The sequence below is a fragment of the Hemiscyllium ocellatum genome, chromosome 39, assembly GCF_020745735.1.
Source record: "Hemiscyllium ocellatum isolate sHemOce1 chromosome 39, sHemOce1.pat.X.cur, whole genome shotgun sequence".
Classification (NCBI taxonomy): Eukaryota; Metazoa; Chordata; class Chondrichthyes; order Orectolobiformes; family Hemiscylliidae; genus Hemiscyllium; species Hemiscyllium ocellatum.
The window spans coordinates 27783535-27808434 of record NC_083439.1 but is presented as its reverse complement, the minus strand read 5'-3'; the positions used below and the strand labels follow the sequence as shown (position 1 = coordinate 27808434).

Below are 24900 nucleotides of genomic sequence, written 5' to 3'. Positions count from 1 at the left end.
TGTTCACATCTTATAAGTAAATAAAAAATGGTGGTCTGAATATGGGAGGACAGCCAGAAATACATTGCAATAAACAAGTCTAGAGTGAACAAAAGGATGATTAAGGTTTTCACCAGTAGATTATGTGAAGCAGGAACGAATAGAGTCATAGAGTCATAGAGATATACAGCATGGAAACAGATCCTTCGGTCCAACCTGCTCATGCCGACCAGATATCCCAACCCATTCTAGTCCCACCTGCCAGCACCCATATCTCTCCAAACCCGACCCATCCAAATGCCTCTTAAATGTTGCATTTGTACTAGCCTCCACGACTTTCTCTGGCAGCTCATTCCATACACGTACCACCCTCTGCGTGAAAAAGTTGCCCCTTAGGTCTCTTTCATATCTTTCCCCTCTCACCGTAAACTTATGCCCTCTAGTTCTGGACTCCCTGATGCCAGGGATAAGACTTTGCTTATTTATCCTATCCATGCCCCTCATAATTTTGTAAACCTCTATAAGGTCACCCCTCAGCCTCCGATGCTCCAGGGAAAACAGCCCCAGCCTGTTCAGCCTCTCCCTGTAGCTCAGATCCTCCAACCCTGGCAGCATCCTTGTAAATCTTTTCTGAACCCTTTAAGGTTTCACAACATCTTTTCAATAGGAAGGAGACAGAATCGCATGCAATATTCCACAGTGGCCTAACCAATGTCCTGTGCAGCCGCAACATGACCTCCTAACTCCTGTACTCAATACTCTGACCAATAAAGGAAAGCATACTAAACGCCTTCTTCACTATCCTATCTACCTGTGACTCCACTTTCAAGGAGCTATGAACGTGTACTCCAAGGTCTCTTTGTTCAGCAACACTCCCTAGGACCTTACCATTAAGTGTATAAGTCCTGCTAAGATTTGCTTTCCCAAAATGCAGCACCTCGCATTTATCTGAATTAAACTTTATCTGCCACTTCTCAGCCCATTGGCCCATCTGGTCCAGATCCTGTTGTAATCTGAGGTAACCCTCTTCGCTATCCACTACACCTCCAACTTTGGTGTCATCTGCAAACTTACTAACTGTACCTCTTATGCTCGCATCCAAATCATTTATGTAAATGACAAAAAGTAGAGGACCCAACACCGATCATTGTGGCACTCCACTGGTCACAGGACTCCAGTCTGAAAAACAACCCCCCACCACCACCCTCTGTCTTCTACCTTTGAGCCAGTTCTGTATCCAAATGGCAAGATTCCCTGTATTCATGAGACCTAACCTTGCTAATCAGTTTCCCATGGGGAACCTTGTTGAACGCCTTACTGAAGTCCATATAGATCACATCGACTGCTCTGCCCTCATTAATCTTCTTTGTTACTTCATCAAAAAACTCAATCAAGTTTGTGAGACATGATTTCCCACGCACAAAGCCATTTTGACTATCCCGAATCAGTCCTTGCCTTTCCAAATACGTGTAAATCCTATCCCTCAGGACTCCCTCCAACAACTTGCCCACCACCGAGGTCAGGCTCACTGATCTATAGTTCCCTGGCTTAAACTTACCACCCTTCTTAAACAGTGGCACCACGTTTGCCAACCTCCAGTCTTCTGGCACTTCACCTGTGACTATCGATGATACAAATATCTCAGCAAGAGGCTCAGCAATCACTTCTCTAGCTTCCCACAGAGTTCTTGGGTACACCTGATCAGGTCCTGGGGGCTTTTCCACCTTTAACCGTTTCAAGAGATCCAGCACTTCTTCCTCTGTAATAGATGTCACCATCTATTTCTCTACAGTCTATATCTTCCATATCCTTTTCCACAATCTTGGTGATATTAAATAGCTGACAATAAGCAGTTATTGTGATACCTGAATCTGTGCCGAAAAGCTCATTTGGTATCAAATGACAGTTAGTTACAAAGAAGTTTGTTTATTCTCAGACAGTTGACAGGGAGATGGATGCATTTGGTAGGCACAGAATGAAGTGTAGAGAGGCAAGTTAGAATAATGACTTTAGTCTTCTTAATACTTAGTTAGTGTAATTTCTGCTTATTCACTCAGGTCATTAGATCAGCAATATGATACTTTATCATAGTAAAAGAAAGATAGTGTTGAGGTAGAGTTGGGTATTGGCAAATATTGTATACAACAGGTGTGATTTCAGATGATGGCACAGATGAGAAATAGGAGGGGATTAAGAATAGATGCTTGGGGAACACCAGAGACAATGATGATGGAGAAAGAAGAGAAATGATTCCTAGTGTTTATCTCTCCATAATTCGACAGTTAAGAATGAAACACGGCAAATAATACCATCTAGTTGAACTGTATTTATTTGGTCTTCGAAAATATATTAGGAAAACATAATATTTTGAACATGATTTCGAAAGAGACCTTCTACATTCAAATGTAAAGGTTTGTGAGATTTATAGCAGATTCTATCCCAGTTTTCTGTTTCTGTCACTTTGCTTTTGCTACTCTTTGCTATATTTCTTGAGGGTCATCTGGTGTTCTTGCTTGTGGCAAATCTAGCCTTATAATAAACTCAGTTGGCTGAGTGACTGTTTTGCACCACCAAGTGATACAAAACAACATGGGTCCAAGTCCTGTATGCACTGAGGTTACCATGCAGAACTCTTCCTCACAACCTCTCCCCCTGTTTGAGGTAATGTGACCCTCAGTTTAAACCACCACTCTAATGACAGAGCAGCCTGTAGTCCAGTGGGATTGTGGCAACTTTAGCTTTATTATACATTCTTCTGGTGGATCAATCTTACAAAAACTTAATGATTATTTCTTTTGAATGTGGTTTTTGTGCCTTCTGTTGGCACAGTCAATAAAAACAATTCAGCACTAGGGGTGCTGACTCTAATCTGCTATAGCAGCTGTTTTTCTCACGGTGGTCAGGGGAGAAGTACTTTTAAAACTAAATTAAACTTTGGATAATGCCCATCAATCCCCATTAGAAAAACATGTTCTTAGTAGCTGACACGTGTGGAACAGATGTAATTGTTACAAGCAGACATAATGATGAGAGCAAGAAACCACTTTACTGCCTTAGTATCAACTGTCATTTCAGCTTCATGTAACAACTACATACCTCTGCAGCCTATATTACTGATAAAAAAAAACTTCTGTTAACAAAACCTGGTCTGCCAATGGTTGCCAACATTACTGTTCCATGTGTCATCAGTAGTAATTCCATATAAAGCATGAAAGGCTGACCATATCTTTGGTTCAACAGACCTATTCATGAGTGATTTGTTGTTATATATGTTTATGTATGAATCATATATAAAAAACTCAATTGCACTCAAAAGTTAATTGAACTGTTGTTGTTAGATTCTGACTTTAACCATATTTCTATGCTGCTTTAACTAAGAGATAACCATGCCCATGCCCTTGTCCTCACATACCCCCATAACCTTTTTCTTGCTTTTAACAGCCTGTGTTATCTACCAAATACAGTACTTTGATTCATAATGAGAAAATGCAAACACAAAGCCATCAACAAACAGAACCAGAACCTCGTTAAAATACTTCATAACTATCTTCAGGTGGGTAAAGTCTGATTAGACTTGTTGTCCTTTCTCTTTTATCTCCTAATTATTATCAAAATTATTAATAGCTAATTCTATAATTGTGTTAAACAACATTCGTTGACCTAGTTGACTGTATCAGATCTATACCTGCCCCTTTGTTCACCTTGGTACGACTTTGCACCCTGTCTACACTGAGTCATACGTCAATATTATACATGCCATGACGCCTTCTCTGAGCGGTGTGTACTTAGGCTGATAGATATGTTTTCCCGGTGAACTTATGGACCTCCTGGAGCCTTTCAAACATTCTTGTCATGAAAAAACATCGAAAGACAAACACCAGATCTGTGTGTGAATTACTGTACCTAGATGGCAGTACATAGCGTTATCAGTCAAAGGACGTGTCACAGTGAGCACTGAGAATGCAAAAGGTGATTTAGCTTCCGATGACAACTGACCTATCGGATAACTTGGCGAGAGAAAAAAAAACTGTAAAATGCAAAACTTCTTGACGAATATTATCTAGAGCACGTTGAGAATGGGTGCCTCAAGAAGTTTCCCGCGTGTCCCTATTTACTGACGAGGAAGAATATTGCCACGTTGATCAACTGGTGCGATGCAACTGAACATCAATGGACACAATTGATCTTATTTCGTTCTCAGCATGTTTCTGAAAGTAAGATGAGGTTACGCAGTGCTGTTAACAGACGGTAGTTTATCAGTCCTGTGGCAACAAATGTAAGTCACAGAAAATGTATTGGCTCAGTAATCAGTCGCCTGAGCCAGACCCGTATGCACATATCGAGCCCTGATAATCTAACCTGTTTAGGAGGAAGTGACATGTGAGTAAGTTTATTATCCTCTGATGTTACGCCCCTTGACTTTTCTAAGCCAAGGTTGGATATGGAATCAGTTACACATGGATGCAAGACTGAGTCGCTTCCAGTGGACAAGTATTTCCATTGCAATGACAGGGAGAGCGTTAAATAGCGTACCGATTGTTTATAAAACAGTCCACCTTGTAGCAATCCATTCTGCCTTTCGCTATTAAAACCTAACAGATTTCAGGGCACTATAATCATTGCCAGGGCAGAGTTTTAGAAGTAATCATATCCACAATAGTTATAGTTTGTATTAACCGGAAATCTGCATGGAATATAATTTAACTGTACTTAAGTCCTGTCATTAATAGAAAACCATAAAATGGTACGTGGTGCTCAGCCCTGTCTTTATTCAATGAAGTCATGACATTGGTTTGATTTATGCTCCCATTCCAGATGTAAGTCAGTAATGACACTGGTTATATTGTTTTAACCTTAGAAGATTGTCTTGTATCTTTATTAACATTTAATTCATAGTCTATGCGATTTACTGTTACAGTTAAATATATGAATGGAATATTCTACTCCGAAATCAATAGCTATACATTAAAATTCTATCCTTGTGATGCATATATTAATTACAGAAGGGTAACAGTGTTTTGGCATGGTTCAGTGCACGTTACTTCTCTGGGCGCACGCTGGTTCTCTATCTGGTACCCCAATGCATTAGCATTTTTATATGTTTGGCGTTGAAAAAAAATGTCATTATGCAAAAAATAAAGGAAGAAATCTAGGACTATACTAAAGGTGTGGAATAATAGCTTTATCCAACCCGTGCAACCTTCTCATCAGACCTCTCCCAGTCTTAATGGGAGCACTTGATGGAACTGGCTACTTCATTATTGTGTAGATGGCTCGTTTTGGACTCAGCGCCCGGGAGACAACATGTGAATGTTTGGCTGTGTGAGTTCTCTGCTATGACGGAATCAGGGCTGGCGATCTCGTGTATCAGGTATAGGTAAAACCCAATCAACAGTCCTGCATTATTCCCTCGAGCTTTGGTATGGAGCTAGTTGTTGATGGGCTATTGTGCACATTTACATTTGAAATGTAGTTAATAATAGTTCAATCAGCGAGTCTATGAAACAGACAATCATATCTGTATCCGTCTTTAAACTTGTGATTATGCGGAAATGCTGTATTTTGTTAGCCCACATTTATCTCGAGAAGAAGTGGCGCCCTGTAAAATATAATTATGGCAGCCTCAATGCATTATGCAAACTAACTGCAAAAAGCAATTCGAGTGCACACTGTTGAGAAGGATTTCCATTTGGGTCCTTCTGCCCTATTGCCATCTATGTAGAGCAGAATCTATTCGTCTGGCTTAACGAACATTTGTGAGATCTTCATTTTTTTTCACTGACATTGTTCAAAAAAGACTTTATCTGTACATTTAATATTAAGCCAGCTTGGAAAGAAAAGCATCAGGGGCGGAGTAAATTGATACATTTCTGTATTCCGAAACTGAAATTGCTGGTATCAGGCTCTGAATAAAATAGATTGCACCAGCATGGTTCTGGTGTACAACTGATACATCCTGCATTGCTTCACTACTATTTGGCACGAAATTCTCGAATGTTCCTGGGTTGATTTGGACTTGTTAATACTGACCTTAAATTGGTGGGGAAGCGCTTAAGAAAGATACACCTGACAGTTGCAGTCTTTAATGGTATTGCTTGGTCCCATACAGTTAGCAGCAACCTTCACCATAGGAAGCTTCTGACAACATGACCTGGGATCAATTTCCCAAAAAAACCGTGCTGGGTTAAATTAAGGGACCCTCTCCATTTTGTGGAAAATCGATGTGCACTCCTGGGGTGGGTGTCATGTGCCTGACTTTCAGTAGCCACCGCCTCTATCTCTAAACGCCCAGAGGTTACCTACATATGACCATAAGATGAGGGCAGGCAAACAGATTTGACTCCAGGGTCTGTGTTTAAGAGGCTTCTAATGACATCGACCTGTAAAGGAGACCATGAAAGGTTTCCGGGGATCGCTGTTGAACATTTTAATGGCGAGTCTTATTTGGCTTGGATTGAGGACATTGATCATGGCTAACTCGTGAACTTGATGTCCTGAACTGGACCGTACTGAAACACCTGGGTTGGTGTGAACAGGCGGGAAAACAACTGCATCTTAGTCCAGGGCCTCCATATGTTTTGCATGTATTACTGCTAGTTGATCCATGGGCTGCCGCCAGAAACCGAGCGATTCCAATCCTATTAATATTTGCAGCATCTACTGAGTTCCCCATTAAAACGCTACCTGCACATACGCCGAGGTTGTTTAAATATCTAGCTTTTTTTATACACATTACGAAAATCGGTTTGCTATTTGGAAATCTCGCCACTATTTCAGTAGCAATTTCAGGGTAATTTAACTGCTTGTTTAAGATAGTATTGTCAAACAAAGTGGGACAGTTCTGATTTTAGTCTAGGGTGTCCTTTGCAATATTGGAAATATAATGACCTTTTTTTCACCCCAACATAACTCCGAGAGCGCAATTTTCACTTGCTATTTATCCAACCCTATTACTTGTTTCAACTTCAACATCCACCACGGAGCGAATTAGTTTTCTTGCGGAATTTACTGCATTTCCACATGAGGCGAACTTCGTTTGTGCTAAACTGTAGCCACACGAAACCACAGCGTCTGATTTGTTACAAGGGAGTGCGAACCTATTACTTAAGATACAGGTGAAGGAGGGGAACGTGAGTGGGGAAGTGCTGGAAATAGTGAAATAGTTTACTTTGCACCTTGCAACATCCACTTTTTTTAAAAAATGTCTATAAGAACAAACTTGACTACTTCTGAAAGTCGATTGGTGTAACATAAGTTTAAGATTGATCACACTTTCTTTAATAAAACAAAAGTCAGGATGGTTAATATTGCCACGAAAAAAAAGCGTTGCCTGCAGAGTTTGCTGCAAGAAAACTCAAACTTTCGATTCTTTACACAATTGCGTTGGTTTCTTTTTAAATTTATTCAAATTACTGGATTAAACCTATTTTTCCTCGCTGTATTAATTTGATGATATGAAGTGTGCGAAGTAACTTTGATTATTAACCGCTTCCATCCAATATAGCCAGCAGAGCATCTGACCTCTGAGATTTCAGTTTATATGAGTTTGCTCACCGTGCTCCACACATTTCTTGGGTGGGGATGTAGAAATGCATTTTCTTAAAAAACGCGGGTACTGGAAAAGGACCTCGAGCCTAATTGGAAAAGTGCTGTTCATAGATTTCAGTAGATTGATTTTAAAAAAGACTTAACGTGCATGTTAATTGAACAAGACTTTAAGAAATTCTTCAAGTGGTTTTATACCCTTCACTGTTTTAGCTTACTAACCAGATTCCACTGAAATTTGAATAAATGTTGAAACGTCATCGACCATTACAAATCCTAAGACAAATCATCATATATCCATTTTGAGACCTCCTTTAAAATGAAATATTTAAACTTTCACTTAGAATTGATATTAAACAAAAAATGCATTTGCGCAAATGTGAGCGCTTCCCCGATAATTCCAAAGTATATTTTAAATTATGTTTAAATACTTGTTCATGATACAAAATTTGTGGCGAATAATTCGACATGTATGGCATTCTGGATTTCATAAAGTTTAATTTTCTCCAATTACCTATGCGTATCATTTCCAAATAAATATAGATGCTGCTCTTACACAAGATAAAACTATGTGAATTATCTTTTTTTAAAGATAGTAACCACACAATTTATCTAGGTAGGCAGCAAACATTAGATTTCCTCCTTGTAAAAGTACATGACTTGTAATAGTATTGTTTCCTGAGAGAATTAAATGCGCAATATTATACCTTGTATGAATTAATATTCAAACAAAATCCGTTTGTTCATTACTATTGTTAATTCAATCCTACACTATCGTCAAGCAGTTCCCTCAAGAAATCGTATTTTTGAACTTCAGTTTGTTTGCAATTCCAAATGTAGTAATAACCAATCTCTGAATGATTTCTTAAACTGTACATTTCTACTTCATTTGCGTTAATGGGGTTACTCTGTGTGTTTTTCAGTATAGATAATTTCGAAAGGACATTAAAGTGAAATGGTCTGACCGTTCCTCAGATTCCGTTCCCCTTGCCTTCATGTGTATTGCGGTAGTTTGCTTTATTACTTACATTAATGTGCCTTAATAGACCTTTTAGTGATGTAAGGAGACACTTTACTATTTTGGACCAATCTTCTATGAGACTGAAGGGGGAGAAAATGACAGTTCTGGATGTTGGATTGATGGCATTTTGGATGGTGAGGCTCTCTCTGTCTCTCTCTTTCTCTCTCCTCCCTGTCTCTCTCTCTCTCTTTCTCCCCAGAGCTGAATGTGTCATGCTTTATCACATCTTGTGTGTTTTTACTGAACATTTAAATAAAAGCCTCTGCCAGGTATTCCTGACATGGTGGGTGGAATTCGCTGCCATCCACAAAGAGTTTTCAGTTCTATTTGCATAAGGTCGGAGAAGAGCTTCTGATGGAAGTTCAGCGGCATCCCCGTCTCTTAGCAACAATATGCACTTTTGGTCCTTGCATTAAATTGACGGGTCTCTTTTTATTTCTCTCACATGGTGCTACACAATGAAATGTCACCCTGAAACCTGTGTCTGTCACTAGTAGGTCAACTTTTTTCTTCTTTTAAGTCCAATTAGAAGATGAGCTATTCACTGGGCCCAAAATGGTTCGTTTTATTTGTTAATTAATATTAATAACATTTCCAGTATTAATGGACGGAGCTGCATAAACATTTTAGAGATAAGGACCAAATTACTGGCACCTGCACAACAATGCATTTTGGAGGCGGTAATAGGGCTGCTGAGATTGGAGAGCAGTTTTGGGTCATATCCTCCACCCATTTATTTGAGATAGGATTGAGCGCTGCATCGAAGACTGGGAGAGCTGAGAAAATCGGTGACAACCTCTGTATGTCGATGGGAATTTCTGACATAATACAGCTGCTGAGAACTGGTGTTAATGGAGGGTCAAATTAGGACAATAGTATCCATCACTTGCCTCATAGCTCTCCTGTCATCGCGGCCACTTTTGACTGCTCTATCACCCAGATTTTGGTTTATTCAATTACCCAGGATTTTCCCTCCGTTACGTGCCCATTCGCTAATTTTCGCATCGCTAATAGTGAAACTGTTTCTTAATAATTGTCAGTAATATTGTGGAAATATCTAGCTCGCCCGTTTCTTCTGGATTTTTAAAGACACTTAAACAAATCCAGGCATTCTCATGGCTGACACACCTGGCCAACAAGTACCGGATGTAGTTTGCAGTCAACCAGACTGCAGGCTGATAAATCAATTGAGTTGAAACTTTAAACAGAAAAATTGCCATACTCGTAAATATGATTTCTCTATAGCTTGAATTGGTATATACCTGAGTAAAAGTGTAAGATTTCTCATTTTAATGGGGCACATTAAAGGAAAGAATTGAGTACATTTCTATACCATAGTGCAAATACATATGCAAACTGACACCTTCTATCAGACTACGTGGGGTAATACACAATGTAACGACTGAGACACATTGCATTATAGAACAACTTCATAAGAAATTACAGTGTGAATTCGAAGAAAAAGCATCGTTTGTGATTAACTGCATTTTGAGCATCGTTGCAGATGAGGACAATATGATGTGTGCCAATTATTTCAGGTCAACCCTGGACCTCAAAACATTTCGGTTAGCTGTCATTATTTCTTGAGGAATAATGTACGATTCATCATATTCAACCTAAAATTAGACATGAAATCGTTGGAAAACAAAGGGGAAACGTGTAAATTGGTAATATGGCAGAATATATCATTAAGTGATAGAAGTTGCTGCATTATTTGATGTATAGTCAAATTTGAAACTTTATTACAGAATAACACCTGTTAGATAGTAGGTAACTCCCCAAATGCTTTCCTGCTGTTAATAGAGCCAATCCATATTGAAAGGGTTAGTTGCCTCTTGGGCCGGTTTCGCTAAGCCAGACCCAACTCGCTGTCTGCTGTCCTTTGCATCCATTTCGAGCCTTTTTATCCATCATTCTATCTAATTTATTGACTTCTTTTCACTGACAAATGACCCGTTTCTCATGCAGACCTTCGCTCGAGCCCGGCTGTTCGTTCTGCCGCTGATTTTTTTTTCAACTCAATGGCCCGCAGCCCTTGTAATACGTATCAAGATAAATATACCGGAAATTTAGCTTCCTGAAAACAGCGGGGTTAAAAGTCAAATGGGCTCTGTTTAATAATTCACATGTCATATTTCTTCTATTTTGTCAAGTTTGCTAAAGAGGATGCAACAATTTGATGCACCTTGGTCATGTTTGGGCTCCGTAATAGATTTTACAAGCGCGACATCCTAATGTGCAACTTAAAATAAATTCATATTTCTTTGATCTATGATTAGGGCCGAAAGATGGGCATTCTCATTGATTATTTGCCTGGTTCTAATTGAGCATGCCTCAGGAATTCCTTTTTAAGGCGGTTTATGTAACTTTAATCAAAGCTGTTGAGATTTCCGGGTGCATATTTCACAGATTAAAGAGAGTGTAGGTCGTGCATCAGAACAGTATCAAAAATGCGAAAGATAAACAAAAATTGCTGGAGAAACTCAGCAGGACTGGCAATGTCCGTGTAGAAAAAGCTAGGTTAACGATACGAATCCTTCTTCAGAACTGTAAAAGAAAGCGGTATACTTGGAAAGAGATGCCATAATAATGATCATTTGATTCTCTGGTTTAATAAACACGCAAGTTCTGATCCACAAGTTTGACTTTAAGAAAATAGTGAGTATAGAATATGGATAACAATAAGGATTACAGTCTGCCTGTGCCTCCAATAAATATTTGTGTCAACTATTGATAACATACGACTTCTTTATTGCCAGTTATTACAAGAGCTCGCGGGAGCTTAAGGTTTCAGAGCTGCATTAGGGTGTAGTGTCAAATGACCTTGCAGTGGGTGTAAACTCCATACAGAATTAGGCAAAAGGCACGGGTCTTTAATTCAACTTCTGTCCTCTAGAACTTCCTCCTGGGCTTCCTACTGAATGTTACCTTACGTCCCCATGCTAACAAGTCGCTGCAATAAATCTCAGCCAGAGTAAACATTGTCATCAATCACCTTGAACTACTTCGAGTTGTTCGTGAAAGGGGTCGTCTGCTAACCCGTGAATTAGACAAAAAAAAATTCTTTCGATTCTGTAATAAACCATGTCTGATAAACCTCAAATTAAGGAAAACGTTTCAATTTGTTTGAATACAAAATATGCAGAGTATGGGCAGTCGAGTGTGAGAGTCGGTGAGACTGTAATCTGGAGTATATAATTTTACAGTTAGAACATTGGAAGGGGGCTAACAGCTCATCTCTCAGCATTTTAAAAGACGAAGGTTATCGTCTCCCAGTAGGTAACCAGAATAAAGCAATTCTATCCTGAAAGTTATCACAGATCCACTTATACGGAAAAAATAGTCATTTGTGTTCATGCTTGACTGCATACCCACACATGTAATCTCGAAGGCGCTGGTTGTATTTATTACACAAAAAAACACACACAATCTGTTGGTTGATGCTGTAGTTTATGCTGGTATCGAGTGTTCACTTGAACACAAGCGAATGGGATTAAAATAAAACAATAACCATTGGAATCAGTCGTCAGTGCAAGTATGGAAGCCGCAAAAGCAGACACAACTTATAACCACGTCTGTTATTCCAATCTGCCATTTTTACAGTCATCAAATCAAAACAAAAAAGAATGTTTTTTTGAGCTTTGATTCCTGTGGTAGTTAATAGATAAGGTCGAACACGGGTTGGGAATGTCACGTGAAGTATGCAATACGAAGATCAAGAAATACCTTCTTTACTCAAGTCCTGGCGAAAAAGAAAACATTTAACACAGACAATAACGGACCCAATTAGTTACTGAAAGCAGGTTTCATTTTATTGATGGGGGGTGGGGGAGAAAATTTACAGAGAGAGAATGTTCACGGCAGAGGGAGGATTAACTGATCTGGATCAGTGAACGAAAAATCCACAGAAAGTGCACTCATTGGATACAAAAGTTGTGCAGTTCACCAGTAATGTGTCTTGGCCTTTTGTACTTTAAACACAAGGTGACAGCTGCACTGAACTTTAGATTTAACTAATTTGTGGGGTTTTTTTAATTCACAGAATAAAAAATTCACAGATTGTAACCGTACGTGGAGGTTATCCTGTCGATCGTGTCTGTGCCGGCCCTCTGTGAGCGTTTTGACTCAGTGTTAAACTCCTGGCTTCCCCCAAATCTTGTACATTGTTCCTATTTAAATAGTCACTCACTGCCCTCTCGGAACCTTTTTTAATCGCTCACCGGGAGCACCCATTATCGACAGTCTTTCTGACCCACAGTCTAATGGAAAAGAAGCGAATCATTCCATTCTGTTACCCCAAAAGGTTTGTCACCTTCGCCTTGACTGAGCAAAGCCTTCACTCTGTTCCAAGTGCACAGAAATAAATTGATAGGTTTCCCAGATCACACATTAGAATGCAGAAAGGGACGACTGTGCTCAACCAAGCATCCCTGCGATGTCCACCCTTCAGTCAAGCACACTTTAGTTCAATTTATATCCGCGGGTGTTTTAGTTTTGTCCCCCCCCGCAGAGAATGCTCATAAAAGTAAAGCAAGAAAGTTGTTGCAACTCTACGTTGTGGTACTTATCCTCGTGTACATATTTTATTGGTCTTTTCACGTGAGTTTTACCTTCTGTTTGGAAAGATGTGGCACGTGATGAAAAGATCGCTGAGACAAGCAAAAAAAAATAGTTTTCAAGCCACTTTCTGTGGAACCCATTCTACCAATTTCTGGCGGATTGACCATAAGGACCAAGGTGAACCTTAAGGTGTTAACGAGCCTCTTGGTTGAAAAGTTTTCGTAATATCTGAAGCAGAGAAGCAGCGTTGCTTTGATCCCAATTATTGTGGAATACATGTCCTTGCTCCTCTTGCTTAAGACTCAAAGTATTTGGTGACTTTCGATTAATATAATTTTCAAATTATACTGGCCAGTCTGCACAACCTGACTGTCTATATGCATAGAGGGTATGCATTTTACCGTTCCCTCTCTCTATATATACATCCTCTATGCTCAATGTGAACCCTATATACAATGAATGTGAACAATGAACATTAAAAAACAATAAATAAACAGCTATAAAACCAATGAATAGACGGTTCTGATGTTTTCATTTATTAAGATTTCAATTTTGTCACAGAAGGTCTTAGAAAATCACAATGTTATTTGATTGGATTGAATCTAATGCCTTTTGAAAGATCTCTCTTTCCAACTTTGTAACACATGTAATTCAGCACACTACAATCTCGATGTAGCACCGTTCTATATGCAAAGGAAACATTTTGTCATACTGACGAATGCACATTGGGGAAAAGGCATTAGCTCAACTCAAGTATCCCACGGTCGCAATCTGTACATGGCAATATCCGTATTCATTTCAATATGGATTGAAAGTGAACAGCTTGTCTAATATTGAGGGAGGGAATGGGAGGATGGGAGTGGGATGAGGTAGGATGCCGATGTAGAGGTGGGTGGGGATAGGAGAAGAAAGAGAGACCCTTTACTGCTGCCAATGCTTGCTTCATATATGTAGCTAATTATAACTACGTGCGGACCAAAATGCATTGTGTTGAACTGGCGTTACTGTTACTGTAAACACCAGTTATAGGGAATTGCTAGCCCCTGGCTGAATCAACGGAATGGTTGTTTTTATTTGAACAATCGCAGATTCATCTTGCGATTGAGAACTTTGCTGGTGTCAAATATCCCGAATAGGTGCATTTTGGAGGTAGGGGTATCTGCGTTTGTGTACAAACACCAACTCACATAAGACCACAAGCACTTTGCATTGTTACTAACAGGGTGCACCGCTGGAGGAGAACAGACAATGGGAGAGGGCTCCTTAATCCCCTCAAAAGGCATAAATAAAGTAAGGTGCGCTTCCGGTTGGTGGATAAGGCAAAGAAACCAAGAAGAAGTCCAGAAGCATGAGGAAAGGGGAATTAAAGATGAAGAAAGAGATTGGAATCTGGTAAAGCGGGCGGGGAGATTTTTTTAAAAATAGTATGAAATGTGAAGGGAAGGGGAGACTGACGGGCATAGATGGACGATGCAGGGGTGTGAAAATAGAGCAGTAACGCTAACCGTCCTTCCCGTAATCAATCCTCATGAATTTGTTTTCGGGATATCGTATTGGTCATGGAACGTGGTTAGAGTGTGTGAGCTGATTGCAACAGAGTAGTAACAGTTTGTTTAGGGAAGGAAGAGACTGCGTGATTGAATGGAGAACAGCTGATTACATCACAGAATTCGGCTTACCCTATTTTTGGTTAAGAAAAGCTTTGGTCTACTCAATGAACTAACCTCTCAAAACATGTGATTTCCCCTTACAGTCTTTTTCCTGGCTACGGCTTTACGACGTTGGTAATAGCATGCCCGTTGAGATGCATGGAACTCTATTGACTGTCAGATTCATTTCCAACTAACAGGGGCGATACGTATGTCTCTATGTGTGTGTGTGTCTGTGTGTGTGTGTGTGTGTGTATGTATGTCTCTATGTGTGTGTGTCTGTGTGTGTGTGTATGTATGTCTCTATGTGTGTGTGTGTCTGTGTGTGTGTGTGTGTGTGTATGTATGTCTCGATGTGTGTGTGTGTCTGTGTGTGTGCATCCTGTACAAGTCCGGGGCCTTTTAAATGAATGTGTTTCTTAAACAAAAATCTAATGGTTTGCATAAAAAAATACAATTCTTAGAGCAGTGGATGCAGGGAGTCAAGTTATGTACGGTGATTACTTTTTAATGTTGGCAGCAATGAGCTGCAACTTAGCTTCAGCTTTGTGCTATTCTCGCTGATCGTTGTCCTTTCTATCTGTAGACGAGGCATCTCACTCGTATATTTTCTTCATGCAGATATCAAAGGTCTTCTGGTCAAACCGATGGGAGGTCATTCTAATAATACTCAAGGTCACTTCTGGGAGCCAGTGAGTCTCACAGTCATTTTTCATTTGCTTGCAACATTAAATGACAGTTGCAGGGAACTGGATGTTGCCGGCAATGGACATCATGTGATGTCATCAGCACATGCCACAGGATTACAGGACCGGCAGAAGCACGGGTCTGTGGATTAAAAGGAAGATAGAATTAAGGAGAGAGAGAGACATATGATGTCAGCAAATACATATCTTGCAAATCGCGTTCAGTGTGTATGAAAGTAGAAGACACGATGGTGTTTACTTTTGGTGTGAACCCAGGCCTGTCTTTGGCGTTCTTCCAGAATATCTAATATTTGGCCATTGGTGCGCGGTGAAAAGTCAGCACAGTTCAGTGACAGGGTCTCGGGGGATGAAACAAGAAAAAACAAACGTCGGGAGTGTTTCTTGATTTTTTTTCGATATAATGGAGTTGCAATAGACGTCCTGCAGAACATCCCTGGGACTCCCTATTCCTTCCTGTTCTACCTAGCCTATTCCCTCCCCCGTACACATACCCCCTTCCCAAAAATAAAACAAAGCGAAGACTTCAGGCTCCGTTGTCTTCTTTGGTGTTTGATTTACATTTCGTCTGTAATTAAACAGTTGAAGAATAACAATGTAGACAAATTCCAGCTGAACTTAAGTCTGCTTCTACTCTGCCTTCATGCCCCTTCATTAGATACTTTCCTTTTGGAGCAGAAGGTCAGGGAGTATAAATATAAATTGCATTTTGCGTTACTTCTAGATGAGTGAAGCTGTCAAAGCAATAATACTAGCCTTCAGTCCCACTTTCTGCCACTTCTTTCCCATTTTTCGGCCACTAGGTCATGCACAAATTAAAACTGACAGCCCAGCCGGCATGTCCAACAGACTTATATTGTTATAGCTTTCTGTCATGGCACAGATCTCAGATCACAGCCTTCGACTGTCTCCATGTCCCCGGTGCCTGGTAGAGATACTACCAGTCTTGAGGAAGCGCTGAAGCAAAGAACCGCAAACTTAGTTGAACATGTGGCAATTAATGGTGACGTGAAGGGGGTGGGGGGGGGGGGGGAACGTTTATTGACTAAATAAATGCGTCTCATTTGTTGCCTTGCATCATTCAACTGTCCCGCACTCGAATGCCCAATCTTACTGACTGCCCTGTCACCAATCCCTCAAAAGTTGCTCAAAGAGGTTAGTTAACTGCCGAGATTATATTGAAGGCAAATATTTGCATTGACAATTTTGTTTTCCTTTCCAGATATTCTGTGAATGACATAAAGAATTGTTTGCAAAAGGCGTTTTATTTATATGCAACGTTTTCTATCTCTCCTTTCATCAAAATGTTTTTTTTCTCGCTCCCATTTTCATCGTTCTCTTCAGTTTAACAACTTATTAAAGAAGGATTGTTTAATAAAACGAGTGAAAATATGCCGCCTTTGTATAGTGTTATTTCAGCATGGATTCTAGGTTGCCAGACTCCTTGACTTACTAGTCCTTCCCCAGCGTCCATTCGGTGCCAGGACGCTTCGAACGACGAGTGAGGACACTTTGCAGGACATTAATTGGTGAACAAATTTCCTTCTAATTTGAGAAAACGAACACTGAGCCCTGAAGAAGAGTTTCGGTCGGAAACATTGCTTTTTTTGCTCCTCGGAGGCTGTGTCACCTGCTGTGCTCTCCCAGCTTCACATCTGTTGACTCGAGTTGAAGTTTGGCCTTTCGATATCCTCAAGGTCTAGTGCAACAAACAGCAGGGGGTGGGGGGCGGGGGCGGAGGAGAAACAAAAAAACAAGTTTAACATCAGGTGTTGTCAGACGTGGACAATGCCGTGGCACCTATACATGAAATAAACATCCCCATTAGCGCAACTTCCATTGGTGTTTTTGTAGTTAGGTTTGTACATAAGGCTTTAATTCCATCCCTGGGTGCATTGTGGGTCTACCTGCAGCACATGTTCAAGAAGGCAGCTCACCACCATCTCGTCAAGAGCAACTAGGGTTAGGCAATAAGTGTTACCGTGGCCATATGTGAATGAAAGAAAATTAAAATCAGTGCACAGACATTCTACTGAGTATTGGAGCGTTCATTTCCCATTTTTCATAGTATGGTAGAATCCCTACACAGGCCTATTGAGTCCCCACAGACCGTCCGAAGAGCACCTCACTCAGACCCACGCCCCTACCCTTTTCCCGGAACTCCGCTTTTCCCATGGCTAATCCACCTAGCCTGCACATCCCTGAACACTATAGGCAATTTACCATGGTCAATCAAAGATGCACATCTTTGGACTTTTCAAAGTTAACTTTTGGTTTCAGAAGTACCATCTTTAGTAAACAATTTGTAAATGGGTTCCATAAAAAAAATGGTGAAATGCACTTGAGGAAAAGACTACCACAGCATTACAGTAAGCTGTTGCATAATACTGCCACTTAAAAAAAACTGACAAGTTTGAACGAGAGGTAGTTACTGCAAAATAAATCATGTGAAAAATGTACATATTTTAATTGAGTGAGAGGTGAATACCCCTAAGCTGTCAATCATCCTCTTGTCATTATTGCATAAATTATTTTGCAGCTTCAGTTATCTTCTCGGTACTGTGGTGCACGCATGGTAACTCTAGAAGTGATTTTCCATACTTTTCAGAGGACTGTGCCGAAGAGGCACGCACATGAAGAATGTTGCAGTGCAAACATTAATTGTTTCGGGTCGAAAACAGCGATACATTTTAAACCTCCGTTACTCGCTAATTGTTTCCACTGAGGAAAACCTTACTGTAGGGATATGACTCTGTGACCATCACGTTTCCCCTCATCATTTCACCCAGTGGCCGGAATTCAAACCTGGACCTGTAGGGGTTAGTTGACATTCCACACAACCTCAGGGCAATCGCGCCAGGCTAAGCCGTCACCCAGCATCCATACATGCGCCCTTGGATAGCGATCAATAATATGATGCATCCCTCCTATATCCAAGTGTAACATCCGTATCACTAACACAGCTGTGAACGGCTAATGCAAGACAGTTTCCTTGTGCATCTGTACTACGTATATCCCCTTCTCCTGTGTGCGTAATTTGCACCATTAGAACTGCTGTAAATGATCGGTTCCATTTTGTAACCCCAAAAATAGTTAGATGCAACTCAAAATATATTATTAAAACGGAGCAAGCTATTTTCAAGGCTATTAATTAAGCATGGTTAAATAAGACATTATATTTTAATACATCAGGCATTCATTTCTTGTTTAAAAGAAAGGTAATTTAGATGGAGAATGTGGAATGCTATAGTCAGCAAAGGACAACAGTGATTTACAATGCCTTAACAAAGAAAATTACAGTTTCATAATATAAAATTTCATTGCTTTGGCTAAACCTCATTCCCCGATTCTGTGGATGTTTCTGTGAAAACTGCTTATTTTCACTGAAGTTTCTCTCATGCGGTGTGCTTGCCAGCATGAAAATGGCATTATTATAACAGCTATAAAAGAGATGTATGCTTATAAAGTATAGTCATGCAGCCTTGAAATTTGGATTTCTTTAGCCATTAAAACGAATGCTGATTGGCTTTGGTGCTGACTAATGTTGGCACATCCTTGTTGACACTCACTAGACCAATAGTCTTGCAGGAATTACACTGAATTTTCAGAATGATATAACCATGCAGCTTTTATTCAATCGAAAACATTAAGAATAGTCAATAAACGTGAAGTGCGGAGTAATGTCGTGCACTGGCACTAAAGTGCACAGGGAAAAAAAGAAGTTCAAGTTTCTAATTTCCGAAAAAAACTCTGACAGTTCACATTCAGATAATTGAATCTGGACTGAATAACTTCTGAATCACTACGGGTTTGAGAGACTAACATCTTGAGAGCATCTCTAATATCTTCGTAGAGATTCATTGCGGTATAGCATCCTAATGTTTCTATGGCGATGCCAGGAGATCATGAGGCATTCACACTAATTATTTTGCTAATTTTGTAATCATGGAATATATTCTGCAAAGAAAGGGCTTGTGGGGTGGTGGTGGTGGTGGGGGGGGGAGGGGGGCAACTTCAGTAAATATCTCACACGTTGTTTTCCCTCCCTTATCCTTTAAAAGAAAATTGCAGCGAATAAATTGAGTATTACACTCTGGATTCGACAGTTAAAGTGTGAAACTATAAAATGCTGCATAACTCGGCATTGGTGCAAACTATTATTTGCACTAATTTACGCGCCGGTTTCAGCAGTATGGGAGACCAGAGCCGCTTTCCACACAACACTACAGCTGCGAATGTCATACTCCTGTGAACGGGACTACAAGAGGTATAAGTAAACCGAGCCCCCAAATCACTTAAGCAATGTGACTTAAGTATTAGAAATCGAAAATAGAAGCTAGAACGCACGCAAAATAATATTTCTATGACCATTATAGAGTCACTTTCAGATCAATTCGATCTGGTTTGAATGTGCACCCACATGAAACCAGCAGCATAATTTGGACCAGGCATTGACCTAATTCAAGGGTAGGGCTATGAAGTAGTTGAGCTAATTCCAAATACCAGCGAGTAGTCTGATATTCTTTGGACTTCACATATTAGATTCTAATCCAGAGTGAAGTGGATTTTACAATCTATCCATTGGTCCTAAATTGATTTTTAAAAATCCCTAATGCTGGGCCATTTATTTCCGCTTCCTTCAGCAATCTGGCTGCAATTTAAGATAGCAAAAAAAAGGCATACTTTCAAAACGATCTACGATTCAGAAACAGTAACACAAAAACAAAATACCGCCGTTGCTGTAAATCTGAAGTTATTGAAATACACAGTTGGTCAGGCAGCATCCGTGCAGAGAGCAGCAACTTTAACGTTTTCATTGACCTGAAACATTACGTTTAGCACATCCAATGTCTGATCTGTCCTTGTGCACTATGCATATGTTCACGTTATTATAGTTTTGAAGTGCATTGCTAAAATGAGATTTAATAGATGCTTCATTGATACAGAAGTTACGCATATTCAACATGTTTCTGATGTGATATGGGCTTGAAACAACAAGCTTTACATAGGTACACATCCATCCTGTGCCTCAATACACACCTAAGCGCTGTCCCAGACTTGACGGGCAAGGAGTTCCTTTTGTGAAAGCTTTGGGTTACACCTTCACAATAAAAATAATTATAGCGCATGCACAGAAGTGTATCCTAGTTGAAGGATTCATCTTGGGTTACAATGCGAAACCCACAGTTCAGCTGCAAATCATCCTACACCAGGCGGTATTTGAGGTTCATTGGCAAACATCATTCTTTGAATCGAGAGAAACAAAAAAAACCTTTTTATTCTTGTCAGCAACTTTACAAACTGCTGTTACCCGATTCCATACGGGCCACTTAAATGCTAACTGAAATGAAACTAGAAAAAAAAATGTAAACAACCTTGTCCTGATTTTTGGTTTGTCTCGTACAGTTTTATAGCCAATTAATTAGTCGGATAAGCGCAGTGTCTATTATTACGGATACAATTGCAATCAGCAATTTGTATGCAGCAATATCCCGGAATCACCAAATAAGAGGATGGTCGGTTCATCCGATTTGACGAAAGGCCGCGTGTTGACCGGGTCACCAGGGGTTAAAAAAAATCTCCCTCTTCATCTTCAAGTCGTGAATGGGAATTTTTACATCCACCCGAGTAGGCAGGTGGAGATTCAGACCAATTCTCGATTCTGCAGCAAAACATCTTCTCTCACCACTGCCCTAGGGCATCTTCTTTAATCATATCCTCTAGCCCGGGAGTACAATTTGAACAGATACTTTGAAACAACGGCAAGCATCTCATCACTGAGTCAAGCTTCATAGGCAAAAGTGTGTGAAGGAGATGTCTAAAAGTGTTGAAGTGAGAATTCAACAACAATCTATAAATGGTTAACCAATGCACATCAATGACTTTCTCTTTTCGTTGACCACTGGACTCTTACTTCTATGAGTCACGTAACTAAACGATGTCATGCATTGTAGGGTTTGTTGCATGTCCAACTTGCCCAGTGGTTCCCCTGCGCCGTACTGACTAAATATTGAGCTCATCTTTGACTGTTTGTTTGTTTGTTTGTTCGACATCTTATGAAGGTATTGTGGGATCTTCAGCAAATAGACTTGCCATCTCAACAATTTGGGTCAACTGCCGCATTTGCATCACAAATTAAAATTGGAATGTGTCGACATAGACTGGAGGTAGGGCAACGCTCTGATACCTCAATACACTGACACTCAGGAAGCCAACCGTTCGGGCATTTTATGACAAACCACCGGGGCAGATAGGACTTGATTCCGGACAACCCCAGAAGTTGGGGAACTATCTCCGCACCACCCTGGATGCTGATGGTAATAATTAAGGAATACTGCCAGGCAGGTTGGGTTTGAACCCAGAACTGTCAGCCCAAAGACAGCAATTGCACACTGGTTGCACAATTGCTTGCTCCATCCAATTGGATCCAGTATAACGTCGTTCCTGTGCAAACTGCAAGATCCTTCAAATATTTTCTCGAAACGATTACTTTCCCCCAACATTGTTAGTGTTAGCGAAAAGGTGTGCTCCCCTCACACTGTTCTAGTTGTGAGTCCATGAGGATTTGCAATGATCTCCTGAGTGTCAGATCCTATGTCTGGCTGCATTGGCACTGTCAGTGTGCTAGCTGCGCATGATGTCTGATATCGCTACCTGTTAGTGCCACTAACGCTCCCACTACGAACTAAAGGGCTAGTGTACTGACAGCTATATTAGTCTGAGTCTGTTTTGAGTGTGGTTTAACTGCTTTAATCCGGTTTCTCGTTTCTATGTGTCCTCCTTGCGTATTGAAGCTCAAATGTTTGCTTGCGCAACAACAGTAAGTACTTCACGATGTTGCCAACATGCAATAATTAACTGTGAATGCTATCACAGCATATCCGTGTTGGTGAAGCTTTTTGATGCGCTGTGGTAGCGTCCGCACCACTGGCCTAGACAGTCTTGGTTCAGGTCCTAAAGGCAACTGATGGAACCTTAAAATGTTGATTTCCAAAACTCCCAGATGGCAAGAATTCACTTCCAAAAAAGATAGGGTCTCAAAATGATATTTACCAGAAAACATACTGCGCTTAGAATCTGCGACTCAGTCTAAAAATGCGGTAATTTTCAAAGTTTTGAATAAAAGGAAACTGGCCCGAAATAAAGCAATTCACAAAAGGACAACGTACTATCGGTCTCAGTACATCTCAGGCCTGTCACCTGAACTTGTTCCGACCTCAAACTGGACCCGAATAGAATTCAAGCCTGTAAGAACCTTTCCTAACCTTCCCTAACCTTTCCCATCAAAGATTTGGTGTGTGCTATTTTAGGTAACAACTTGCTGTTGGAAATCCACTTCTTGCTCAGTGGGTGACATCATGAAATCGGCACCGGAAGACGGCAAAAATTAACATGTGGCGCTTACACGCCCTTAATTTCCCCTCAGGGTACTGCGCGTCTCCCAATCTGTACAGGTGTGTTACATGTCAAGAACGATTTGGAACTTCACCAAGTATAAAATTAACTCTTACTGCCTCTCCGACAGTTCTACTTATACATTTTCCTTTCTCTAATCAAATTACCAATTGCACCTTACAGTTTGAAATACAAAATCTAAATCGCTTTCCGAATTAATGCCTTTTTAAACAATAAACGGGCGGCACGGTGGCACAGTGGTTAGCACTGCTGCCTCACAGCGCCAGAGACCCGGGTTCAATTCCCGACTCAGGCGACTGACTGTGTGGAGTTTGCACATTCTCCCCGTGTCTGCGTGGGTTTCCTCCGGGTGCTCCGGTTTCCTCCCACAGTCCAAAGATGTGCAGGTCAGGTGAATTGGCCATGCTAAATTGCCGATAGTGTTAGGTAAGGGGTAAATGTAGGGGTATGAGTGGGTTTCGCTTTGGCGGGTCGGTGTGGACTTGTTGGGCCGAATGGCCTGTTTCCATACTGTAAGTAATCTAATCTAAAAGTAATAAATGGCAGTTCTATGAATCACTGCTTCGAGCATCAACTGCACTTTTATATCTTTTTCTCCTTTCTGCTCCTCATTTCATTTCCAGCACGTCTTGTTTCTGCCGTTGTGGAGAAGAAAGATTGTCCACTTTTCCCGCTTTAATTTGTATTTAAATCGCATCAACTATTGCGTGCACTGTTGTTAGAATCTAGAATTGAACCATCCTTGTCTTTAACCTTACAAACTCTTGACAATGCACAAACTCGCTTCAGTCTTGGGTGGATGTCAGTTGACTGCAGTGACATTTCAATCAAAGCATTGCAACTGGTGAATATTCATGTGTTGCAGTTCACGTTGAAACTGCTCCAACTTTTGAAGTTTTATCTCACAGTTAGCATACTGTTGACATTGTCGGCTGGTCATAATTTTATTAATATAAGTGCTACAACAACCGAAAGATGAAAACTTCATGCTGAGAAGATTGAATCTGGTAATGGATGCATGTCATCCCCAAAAGACGCAAATGAAGATTCTGTTTAATTGTTGCACTCACTTCACAGTGCGATGCACCATTATTTGTTTATCTGAGATTTTCCAATCGCTAGTGCTGTTATGTTTAAACCCATGTAGCTATGTGACATGTTGCTTTGCCCAAGGCCATTGTCCATCCACCCACCCCACTCAGATTTCATGGCCTCTACTCCCGCCAAGCTGGATTGGAAATCACCAAACTCCTCCAATCAACCAGTCTACAATTCGCATCGGTATCTGTTTTCATTTCTCAATGATGAACAAGGGACAGGGCCAATAGATGCCCAACACTCCTATCATTCTATCGCCAAGCTCAGGTTGAGCCAAATCTCACGCCCGCTACGAAATTGCAAGGTGCTAACCACCAGCCCACGCCCCCCACCCCCACACCCCCTCCCCCACCCCCCACCTCCAAACAAATCAGGCATGGACCTACGGGTTCCGAGGAAGGTCCATTGGACGGGAATCGTTAAGTCTGATTTCTCTCCACTGGTGCTGTGAGACCTGCCGAGCTTTTCCAGCAATTCATGTTTTTGTTTCGATCTATGAGTTCGCCTTCATGACTAAATTGTAGTGTTAATCTGAAAGGGGCCCACTTTCCACGGCATATTGGGCAAGGAAAATCTGATACATTTTACTCTGTCGTCCTGTTGGTTTGGGCTTAATAGTGTCAAATAAGCAAAAGAGAAGCCATGCAATGAAGCAGAAATGTTACGTTTTTGATTGCACGTGTCCCATTAAACTATCTGTCTTCTGTGATGAACCATTCATATTTCAACTGTTTTACTGAGGTAGAATGTACAGTTGCCCACTTTTTTCTTGTTGGGTTTTTTTCTGGTCTTTCTGGTCTCTCTCAGAGGTATTTATTGTATTTTTAATTGTTTTACCTTGTTATATAATCTCATGACGTTATTAATCTTTGCGCCACGCTCCCTGTTGGTTCTTGTTGCTCCTTTCTTCTTTGTCCAAGTTCCAGGA

General features: G+C 40.6%; 1 long non-coding RNA gene across 1 annotated transcript in view; it reads right to left on the bottom strand.

Annotated features, from left to right (window-relative positions):
* Positions 1-13620: 13620 nt before the first annotated feature.
* Positions 13621-24900, bottom strand: part of LOC132834302 (uncharacterized) — a 28560-nt gene continuing 17280 nt past the window's right edge. The window contains exons 2-3 of the long non-coding RNA XR_009647165.1: positions 16912-17157; positions 13621-15582 (exon numbers count right to left, since the gene is read on the bottom strand). This is a non-coding gene — a long non-coding RNA (uncharacterized LOC132834302). The remainder of the gene's footprint in view (positions 15583-16911; positions 17158-24900) is intronic.